This window comes from Lissotriton helveticus, chromosome 4_1 (genome assembly GCF_964261635.1).
Source record: "Lissotriton helveticus chromosome 4_1, aLisHel1.1, whole genome shotgun sequence".
In the NCBI taxonomy this organism is placed as follows: domain Eukaryota; kingdom Metazoa; phylum Chordata; class Amphibia; order Caudata; family Salamandridae; genus Lissotriton; species Lissotriton helveticus.
In genome coordinates, this window is record NC_136063.1 from 1,396,224,075 (window position 1) to 1,396,236,080 (window position 12,006).

Genomic DNA, 12,006 nt, shown 5'->3' on the forward strand with positions numbered 1-12,006 from the left:
AAACTACAAACACCGCACCATTATCACTGTTAGGACCACATTACATATAGATACAACTGATCGTTTTTCAGATCCAAACCATAGTATTCACACCATCTTCTTCCCATGCTTCTGCGGGCAGCCCCTGCAATATAGCTAGGGCGTCAGTTTTAGATGCACCAGTCCACCCCTGCCCTGCACTCCAGCATTGAGGGGGCCTGTGAGGAATTCCATTTCCAGAAGATATCAAGCTTGACAACCAGAGAAGCGACCCAAATGAAAGGTCGTTCCACCAGTGGGCCACCAAGATCATCCAGCCTATCTTCTTGTCCATTCCTACGTCTTTTACCCTTTTCACTAGTTTCCCCCTTGATGTTCCTCAAATGTTTCTTCCCTTTTCTGCTTTGCCTTCTCTCCTTACCCTTGATTCCCTCCCACCCTTCCTTGATGTTGTGACCACGTCTCCCTTACGATCCCACTTAACGGAACTCTGCCTGAGGGAATCTACAATGTGTGTATATATATGTATATTGGGATAACTCTAATCACTAGTATATGCAGTAGACCTTTGTACCATCTACCGTTCCTATGTGACTCTTAGAGTATATCCAGTCATATCCCTTCCCTATGTATATAGAGATAACTCTAATCACTAGTATATGCAGTATACCGTTGTGCTCTCTTCCATTTCTATGTGACTCTTAGAGTATATCCATTCGTATCCCTTCCCTTTGTATATAGAGAACTCTAATCACTAGTATATGCAGTAGACCTTTGTACTATCTACCATTCCTATGTGACTCTTAGAGTTTCTCCTTATGTATCCCTTCCCTATGTATATAGAGATAACTCTAATCACTAGTATATGCACTAGACCTTTGTACTATCTACCATTCCTATGTGACTCTTAGAGTATATCCACTTGTATCTCCTCCTTGTGTGACTTTACATTTTGTACATTTGCAATTTTTTCCTTGTGTATCCTTTTAGTAACGCATGTAATCCTAAGTCCTTATGTTTTTCAACTGGTGCTTATGTAAAGCGCTCTGACACCTTCGGGTAAAGTTCGCGCTATAGAAAATCGCATAAATAAATAAATAAATCCAGTAAGCCCAGTAGGGCCACTCTAAGAGTAGGATCCAAGGGTTGGTCAAGCATCCGTGAGAGTTCTTGTGTTATTTGCTAGTAGAGGACTGGATTATTCTACTAGCTCGATGAAGTCATACAGGAGTTCATGTAAGTCAAGTGAGGATAGTTTAGCTGGATAAGTCTAAAGTTTGTGGAGATGACCAGCACTTGGGGGGCAATCTTAAGCTTCCCTCCATTCTGATTCATCAATTTCCCAACCGTGCCTCCTACAACTGTTTCAGTGTGCCAAGTCAGCTTCGAGCTGTAATGATTAGTGAAGTAAACCTGGTAGACACGGCCCGGTGAATAATACCGTCAATAATTTGGTCTCGAGAGGGCTGAACTCAGGGATGTCAATGTCCGAGGGGATGTTGGCTGTGAGGGCGTTGTGTAATTGCAGATATTTATGAAATTGGGTGTAGGTGAATTGATAGCGTTCTTGTAGCTCTTGGGACTTCTGCATAAGGCCCCCTGCCCATACATCACCAAGGACAGTGATGCCTATATTGTCCCATTTTTTTAACCCCTCTAGTCCTTCTATGTTGCACAACACATGACCGTCCACATGGTAGTCAGCAGATTCAGCTTATGGTCCCGGCCAATGAGTTTGAGTGCAGCTCTCAAGCACAGGAAGGAGATTGTGAGATTGATGTGCTTCACATTATTTCCGAATATATTGTCTTTGCCAAACAAGTCCAATTCTCTGCGAAAGGCTGGGTCATCCTACCAGCTATTAAGCCAATCATTTATAACAATGTTCTGCGAGGCACTATAATAACTTTGAAGATCTACCATCCCCAGGCCTCCATTGTACTGGGATGGCTGACAGTTGGCAAATGTGATTGGGGCATGACCACCTGACCAAAGAATGGAACTAATGTTGGAATTAAGGATTTGGAACCACAGGTTAAAGTTCGGGAGTGGAAAGTTTTGAAACATATGTAAGAAGTGAACGCTTGAGTAACCTACCTGTTTGCCCACAAACGCTGCCGTGAGGGGAACGGCTCTTCGACCCTTCCTGGGACCTTTCCTGGGAGTGCCACCGCAGTAGTTTCAACGCCGCCGTGAGGGGAACGGCCTCCGAAGTCGCAGCAAGCCACCACCACCGCCGCAGGGACTACACTTTCCATCAGCCCCGGCGGGCGTGGCGCGACCAACGTGACATCATCGGAGCGCCCCTTAAGAGGGAGGAGCGCCGAGCGAGCCCCGAGAACGCTTGAGTAACTTCCCTGTTTGCCCACAAACGCTGCCGTGAGGGGAACGGCTCTTCGACCCTTCCTGGGACCTTTCATGGGAGTGCCGCCGCAGTAGTTTCAACGCCGCCGTGAGGGGAACGGCCTCCGAAGTCGCAGCAAGCCACCACCACCGCCGCAGGGACTACACTTTCCAGCAGCCCCGGCGGGTGTGGCGCGACCAACGTGACATCATCGGAGCGCCCCTTAAGAGGGAGGAGCGCCGAGCGAGCCCCGAGAACGCTTGAGTAACCTACCTGTTTGCCCACAAACGCTGCCGTGAGGGGAACGGCTCTTCGACCCTTCCTGGGACCTTTCCTGGGAGTGCCGTCACAGTAGTTTCAACGCCGCCGTGAGGGGAACGACCTCCGAAGTCGTAGCAAGCCACCACCACCGCCGCAGGGACTACACTTTCCAGCAGCCCCGGCGGGCGTGGCGCGACCAACGTGACATCATCGGAGCGCCCCTTAAGAGGGAGGAGCGCCTCTCGCCCCGCGAGTCGCGCGCGGGAGTGCCCGGGCTAAGCCTGGGACAAGGGCGGGACAGTCTGCGACAGTCCGCGACTGGACGCGATCGGACAGGATCAGTCACTCTGCCGCTGGGACGTCAAGACCTCACCCACTAGTAAGATATTTACTTGTTGAGTATTGCCTTAACCTGTGAGAATCAACTACACTGTTAAAGAGGGTTACCGGGTAAAATCTCAGGATGCCGAAGAGAGCTGTTGCTGCCACGTCTAATACACTTGATAACTATCTGGTACAAACGGTGAAGAAGATAAATGTTCAACGGAGAGAATCATTGGGATTGAGTTAATCTCCCGATCTCCAACGCTTAAGTCCATCTTTACCACCCTCTTTGGAAGACATTCCACCACAGGCCATAGGCATTGATGCTCCTCTTATTACCTTCCATGAATCTGTCAATAACGATTCTAATACAAACTCAGTGGTTGCCCCCGATATACTTCTCGTAACTGATCCCGAGAGTGATATTGATTCTGATCATGGGGATCAAAAGCGACCTACTGAAGATGAACTTTCTTTCTTAGATCAGGTGTCTCGGCCGGTACGAACATGTGCTAAAAAACAGCCAAAGCGTGGAGGGTTGCGGTCTGGGGTAAGGAGGAAAAGGGTCATCACTCCAGGCACATTAAAGGCAACAACTATGGACCATGGCGAGGACAAAATAAAGTACTCTATGGATGAGGAATTGGTCCATAAGATTGTAGAGATGTTTGAAAGTAAAATTAAAGTCATAATTAAACCTTTGGTGGCAAAAATTGACAAATTGAATGCCTAGATTAAAAAACTGGGTGGCATACAAACTAAGGTCGTGGGGGAGGTGGAAAATATAACCTCTCTTGTTGCAAACATAGCAGTCTCCTCAGGGGAGAATATACTGGGAGGGGTAGGGGTGGGGGGTGTATTGATACCATCTCACCCCCCTGCTCAAGTTCCGGTAGATATTGTTAACCAGTTGGCTGTTAAAGATGACGCCTTATTAACAGTTAACATTCCCCCTGCTCAAGGTCAGGAAACAGACCCTCTTCAATTTATTGTTGAAGCCTCGCCAGTGGTTCTGGTGTTGGCTAATGTTCCACTCCTAGAACGTGGCCTGGTAGAGCCACCCGCATCCTTGTTGAGTAAGGCTTTACATTGGTTAACAGGGAATATGAAGTTAGCTCCAGGAGGGAAACAGCAACTGGCGAGAGAGATTAAGACAGCGAAAAGGGTCCCGTGGATAGGGAACCGACCCAAAAAGTTTAAAGGCGACTGTGTGGCGGTGACCTTTTCACACCCGGCAGTTCTGCCTAATGTCCTTGCAAATTTACTCCCGCCACAACGAAGAAGCGGTACGGTTGGCCCACTCACCCTAAAAATTTTTTATGGTGAACAACAAAATGTTACTTATCCTAAAACCCCAGTTCCAGGTTGGGATATTAATATGAATAATAGGTGGGGCATAAATCCTGGACCGAACATTGTAACTCAAAATAGCTTCGATGTTCTTTCGGGGCTGGATTTGTGTGTTTGACGGGAGGCTTGTGAGGAACTGGGTGGTGAGGCAACTGCAGATCTGACCCCCATGGCTCCTGTATCTTCACTTATGAGTGGCTGCGCTATCCCCGTAAAAGGGAACCTTGAATTGGGGGATAAAGTCAGGCTGTTAAGTTGGAACATCGCTGGTTTGCGCTCTAAGATAGGAGATCCCCACTGGCTTAATTTTATTAAACAACATGACATTGTTACCCTACAGGAGACCTGGGATAAGGTCTGCGATTTCTGGGTGGATGGCTTTACCTCATTTTTTGTCCCTGCGCTGAGCTCGATGGCCGGAAGAAGTAAAGGTGGTCTTGTGCTGTTGGTTTCGGTGAATGTCAGGGGTAAAATTGTAAAGGTTGACTGTGTTTCACATAATTTTCTCATTGCGGAGGTAACCTTGGTTATAACATCAAACTAATCCTTGTGAACTGTTATAATTCACAGCAAGGGGTCTCTGCAGATGAGCATTTAGCATGGCTAAACGATTTTTTAACTTCCTATAAAGAAAAGAAAACCACTTTTTGTCATCTAATTTTGATGGGTGATTTTAATGTACATTTATGTTTACATTGTGACCTAACTGATCCAGACGGTCCGGATAGTATATCCCCCCAGCATTTTGAACATACCCAGAAGGGGGAGGCACTTGAAAACCTATTGTCCAGTAACGACCTGTTTGAAGCTGAGTTTTTGGATAACAAAACCCGGGTTGCAACTTATACTGGTCGGGACTGCCAAACGATCATTGATTATATCTTCTTATCACTAGGTCTTTTAAAGTATGTCATTTTTTATAATGCTATACCGATGCCTTTAAGTGACCATAATCCCGTGGTGATTGAGCTACTTAACGGGTTTTCTCTTTTAAACACTTCTGTCCCGCCACAGACTGTTCTGTCGGTTAAAGCTAAAGACCAGGGGAGAAGGATCAAATGGGGTAAGACCGTGCCCGGTGACTTTTTCCTCACCATAACATCTAAGGCTGCACAGGAATTAAATACCTGTGTAAATCCTCTCTCCAGGGGGGAAGACGTAATAACATCGTATGAGGGCATTTGTTCTAAAGTGTCACAGGAACTGACGCTTAATTGTCAAGTAGCAATAAATAGACCGGCAATGGGCTGCTTCGGCCAAAAATGCAGTAAAGCCCATAATATTTTAAAAAAGGCCCTTAATGTTCGCCCGAGGAACAAAGCTTTGGTATCTCAGCTTAGAAGGGAGTACTCGAAGGCAATTCAGGAGCGAAAAAGGGAGTTAAAACATGAAGCCTGGGCTGAGCTCATGGATAAAGCTACCTTAAAAGACAGTGCCAAGTTTTGGTCAATTATCAATACCCCCCTGTTTTCTAGAGATCAAAACTCAGTCTTAGAATTAAATATCTCTGAAGAAGACTGACTTAGTCATTTTGAAAAAAAATATGGTAGCCATTGGAGCTGGATACCTTGGTGGTCCCTGTTCCTGATTCCATTGTGGCTCCAGTAAGGTTTGAGACAGCCGAAGTGGTTAAAGCAATAGAGAGTACGGCAGGGCATAAGGCTCCAGGACCGGATGGGGTTCCCACCGACATGTACAAGGCTAACCCGGTGTACTGGGCCGATATCCTGACTAAGGTCTTCAATGCCTCAGCAACCGTAGGGTTCCCCAAATCTTGGTCTACATCGATCATAATCCCTGTGTTCAAGAAAGGTCAGAGGGGAGAGCCGAGATGTTATAGGCCTATTTCATTGCTAGACTCCTCTATTAAAATCTTAGGGAAGGTTGTCTTGGCCAGAATTACATCTTGGGCCTCGGAGAATAACATATTGACAGATGTTCAATATGGTTTTAGAGCTGGGAGGAGCACGGAGGACCAATGTCTCAATCTTAACCTCATTATAGCCAAATACACGAGGGCTAAAAGGGGCTCTATCTTCTTGGGTTTTATGGACCTGTCCACAGCTTTTGATCTAGTTAATAGATCAAGGCTGTGTACCATGCTGCTTAAGATGGGCTTCGATCGTTCGCTGGTGTACTTTTTGGCAGAGTTGCATAAGGATTTGAGGGCCTCAATTAGGATGACAAATGAGGGGAAATGCACAGCAAGTTTTAAGTCCAGTAGGGGGGTGCGCCAAGGCTGTATTCTAGCCCCAATGTTGTTCACGTTGTACGTGAACTCGTTGGAGACTGACCTGACAACAGCTACGCAGGATACTCCGCGCATGGGGGGAATGCCAATCCCGGTGCTCCTCTATGCCGACGATGCAGTCTTATTGGCAAGGACTCCAATCGGACTGCAGAGGCTGCTTGACTCCTTCAGTAATTTTATGAATAGTCTTGATTTGGTAATTAATAGTGGGAAATCCCACATAATGTCTATGGGAAGTTTAAAAAACAATGTTAAAGCTTTCTATTGTGGCACTGAGGTTATCAGCAGAGTAAAGGTTTTTACCTACTTAGGAGTATTATTCGATGACAGGAGTAGTTGGACCCCACAGCTTACTACAAAATCGAATGCCGTGAGAAGCTCTTCTGCTGCAGTATTGGGGTTTGCCAAAAGACTAGGGGGGAAACCAACTGAGGCAATCTTGGCAATCTATAAAGCCAAGACAGTTCCAATTGCAAGGTATTGGGCAGCAATCTGGGGGTCCATCAATTCTGACCGCATTCAAATTGAGGAAAACAAGTTTTTGCGGTCTCTTCTTGGCCTCCCATCTTCTACAGCCACTTATTCTATCCATCTTGAGCTGGGTCTGGGATACATTATAGATATAATTAAATTAGCACCTATCCTGCTATGGATCAAGATTTGGCTGAATCCGAAACTTTCCCTAAACCGTAAAATTATACTTGATTGTCTTAAATTAGATCATGTGAGGGAAATCCAGTGGTTGTCCTATATTAAGAGCCTGGCTGAGAAGCTTGGGCGTCCAGAGATTTTTTCCAGACCAGATTCTCTGTGTAAAGCTGATTTAGTGTGGGTCAAGATTAACTTTATCAGGCTTTGTGAAGCCGAGCGAGAAGCGGTTGAGCTAGGTAAACCCTCAGTAAGGGCCCACGTACTGGTTACCACGTCCGACAGATAGGGAGCCACCCTATCTGTCGGTTGTGACAAATTTCTTTCACAGATGGTTACTGACGAAATTTCGATTCAATCAAATGTTTATGGTATTATGGGATGTGAAAGGCTGGGGTAGGCCGGAGGACATTCCCCCTTGTAAATGTGATGACCTTTCTCCCCAAGATACTGTAAATTTTTTGGTTTTCTGCAGTTTGTTTTCTATGCCTCGGAAACGGTTTATCACACCATTATTGAAAAAGATGAATTTTAAACAATATAAACCTGCTTTATTATTTCTCCAAATGATGGAAACGCCTGAAACTATGTACTGTGTGGCCAGCTTTTTGGCAGCATCTGTTAGAATAAGGAGGTCTAGACTGGATGTTTAATGCTGTAAGTTAATTTCTTTTAAATAAGCTCTCGTACCTGGGAAAAATGGCCTTGAAGAATAATCGTAATAGGTTCACTAATTTGGGCTTTTTATGGAAATGTACTTTGAATGCAATTGTATAATTTTAATTCTTTTAACATGCTTTTAATTGGTTGTATTATTGTATAGCATACTTTTATGATTTTAACTAATCGAATAAAGTGGTTTTGACTTGACTTGACTTGAGGCAGTATCATCATCTTGGAAAGGGCTGCACGTCCCAAAACATGGAGCTTGAGGTGCGTCCACTTCTGGAGGTCTCTTTTCAGAGCAGTCACTACGAGTACCAAGTAAAGTGCCTTGTGAGCCTCCGAATTTAATAAATATGGATCCTCAGGTATTTGAAGGATAGACTGTGTATTGGGAAGCTAGATTGTCGCTTATTGAGGCCAGCAGGGATTTAGATTTGTTCATTCGGTGTCCAGAGACCTCCTCATACAGGCTAAACAGGGCCAGACATTATGGGCCCGAAGTTTGTGGGTCAATGAGGAAAGGCAGAACATCGTCAGCATACAGTGCAATTCTCTCCTTGGCCTGGCGTCCCAAGACCACCCGTGAAGTTGTGCTTCACAGGGTATTAGTTTCGTGAGGGGTTCAATTACTAGGGCAATAAGGAGGGAGAAAGAGGACAACTCTGAAAAAAGCCTCTATGTATGGGGAATGGGGTGGAAAGGGACCTGCTGATTTGGACTTGCGCAGATGGCTGGCAGTAAAGGGTTTCTTAATAAGGTCACGAAAGTGAATACCCAGCCCAGAGCAGTCCAGTATGATGTGTAAAAAGGACTAGTCAACCGTAAAGGCTTTCTGAAAGTCTATTAGGCATAGTAGTAGCGTGCTGGAGCTTGGATATTTGATAAAGTTCCACTTTGACCTTCCGGATGTAATGCTGGGTGCTGCTGACAAGCATTAAACTGCACTGGTCTCTGAGTATAAAATAAGGTAGGGTGTGTTGTAAGCGGTTAGCAAGGATTTTGACAAATATCTTAATCATAGAGTTAATTAAGCTGATGGGCTATTAAGAGGCACACTGGTCTGGAGGATGATCAGGTTTAGCGATAACTACTATCTAGGCCATGTCAAGCCCCAGGGGGAATGGTCCAGTTAGTGGCTGCTTCAATGTAGAGAGCAAGCAGGTGGGGGGTCAATTCAGCCCAGAGTTTCGAGCAGTAGTCCATGGGGAAGCTTTTGATGCCAGGGGCCTCATTTATGAAAGCCTTGCGCCACCGATGCGTCACTTTTTCCCATGTTAAAAGTGACGCACCGGCGGCGCAAGGCCTTCATAAATAAGGCCCTAGGTGTTTTACCTGCTGTCATTCCGACAGTGCAGCATTCATCTTGTCAGCAGTAATTGGTTGGTTGAGGTCACGGGCCAGCGAGAGGGGACTCAAGGGCAGCAGAATGTCAGCCAATAGTGGGTGTGCCAGTTCTTGCTTGGGTCATGGTCTATGGGTGTATATATATTGGTAGAATTTGACGTACACTTGCAGTATGTCAGGGGTGCGCATCTATAGACAGCCTTCCACATCCATGATCTCGAAGCAACCTCACAGGTGGCCAGCTTCCCAGATTTATCTCCATGTTCGTATGTCTGCTGCGTTGTTGCTTTCCAGCATTGGCTGGCTACATCAAATGACATTTGTCACAATTAGGTTCTTGACACCTCTAGATGATGGACAAGTTCAGGGGAGGGCTGTGCTTGGGCTTGTCACTCTAGGAATCTGATTTGGGCCTCAAGTGCAATAATGTGGGACAGTTTCTCCTCTTCTGTGCCCCAAATAAACCCCTCACTAGACCTCTAGTTGTGAGTTTGCTAGCCGCCCATAGGGATCCTGCCTAGTCCACTGTACCTTGATAGGCCTTGAAAAAAGATTGGCGTTCAGACTCTATGTATTCTGTGCATTGTTGATCTGTGAGGTACCATGCACTGAGGTGCCACATTGGCCACTTGGTGTGTTCTATGGCTCCTATGCTTACTGTGAGTGGGGCTTGATCAGATATTCCCTGTGGGAGGATGTCAATTCCAGCCAGCTGGTAGATGTCTACGGCTGGAATTAGGAGAAGGGCTATGCGTGACTCTGTTTTGTGGGCCACAGAGGTATGTATATAGGGCCGATCACAGGAGTGCCAGATCCTCCATGCATCACACAGCCCCAGTGAGTAGACCCAAGCTATAAGTTGGCAGGCATGGACGGTACGTCCTTGGCCGGGGAGGACAGTCAAGTCAACCTCTGGGTTAAGGGCTGCATTGAAAGTGCCTCCAATGATGGTGGTACCCAGTTTCAGGCCTGAGAGGGGTCAGTGAGCTCAACGTGGATGAGTGTGTGTGATTGGATATGTACACTGAAACAAAGTTGTGCTGCCTGCCTTCGAGGGAGCCCTCCACCCCAATGTATATACTGTCAGGATCTGTGTGAGTTTTGGTGATCGTCAGAGGGAACCTCCTGTGTAGCAGGATTGCCACTTCTTGGGACTTTTGGATGAACCCAGAGTGGTATATTCTGTTGTAACCAAACCTTCTAAAGAAAGGACATTTATCACCAATCAAGTGGGTCTCCTGCAACATGAAGACTGTGGGCTTGTAATGTTTGGCATAATGCAAGACCAATGGAGTTCCTAATGAGGTCTAGCAGACTGTTAACGTTCTAGGATATTAGGTTAAAGTCTGTCATGTAGGATGTGAGAAAGGCAGCGAGTGAGCAGCAATCTGGGCAAATAGGGACCAGTGAGTTTGTAGGTGGTGGTGGCCTCGATTAAAGATTGTGTATGTTGCATGGCGGTGGATCTGATTATGGTACCTGAGGCCTGGGTTTAGTGCAATAAAGCATGTTGCAACAAACAACTTCCTTGCTCTCCAATCCAGCCACCTCACATCGTACTTCTAACCCCAAAGTATCTGTCGCTGAAACTAAGCACAAACACAAACCATTGAAGAACAAACAAGGGTGTAGTCATATGATGTGGACCTCCTTCATTGCAGGATACTGTGCCAGATGTTTAGTATAATAGCTTAGTGTAGTTCTCAGTGGAAACTCCCTCACTGGGCCCTGGTGCCTACAAGTCAAAAGGGGTATCTAGACGGTTCATCAGGGATCTCAATCCGGGAGCCGAGGAAGTCTATAGTACAAAAACTTCATTCATCTCCTATGTTCCCTCCAGTGACTGCATGGTCTGATTCTCAGCCAGAGGAACCTGGGCAGCTGTGGGTACAGGCACAGTGTTTATAAGATCTTGTGCATCTCTTCCTAGGTGGCTTTGGTGCAGGCAAGATTGCGTTGCAGCCGTTCCTCAACACCTCCAATCTTGGCTGGCCCATGCAGGTCTCTCTTTTCCGCCGCCCAATTCTAGGCCTGCCCAGGTGTCTCAAAGAAGTAGGTTTTTGAGTTAAAAAGGACCTTCAATTTTGCTAGGGAAAAAAGCATGTGCTGAAAGTTGAGAGCACTGAGATTTTGTTAGCTCTCATCAAAATATTTTGTTTGGTGCGTTTACAGGCCTCTCAGAGGATGGTGTCTCTATCTCAGAAATTAGGTATTCGGGAAATTAGTGGGCATGCTGGTTCTCTGAGAGGGGCTGTGGGGCCAGATATCTTTGGGCCTGTTCCACTACAAACCTTGGTGAGAGTTCACCTTCGGGCACCTATAACCGCAACCATCAAGGAATGTTTTGGTATCTGAAATTTCTGAACCTTGTGAGAGCCCAACAACCTGAAGGGTATTTGTACGTAGTCTGTGCTCGGCGCCCTCAGTATGTTCCACTAGGGTAGTCATGGAGGAAAGCAGCTTGTAGACCCGCCTCTTTAGGACAGCCACATCATCTTCCATGGAGGATATCTGTCGTTCAGCTTCAGTGATGCGGGCAGCAGCATTCCTGGGATCTTGGAGGAGGAACGATACATCAACCTTCACTTCGCCCAGTTTGGTCTCCAGCATGGTCTTTGAGTCATGATAGCTTTTTGGATGGTAGGAAGGTCGGACTATTAGATCTTCCCTTGCGGCACAGAAAAGGTGCATGGGCGTCTCCTACACTTGAGGCAGCCATTGTGTTTTGATCTGTTTTGGGTTGGGGCCTGTGCAGGAGGCAGTGGCTTGTCCTTACCGATCCTTGCAGCGGCAGACCTGGTGGCCGATATAGGAGGTATATTTGCACCGTGCCCCAGGG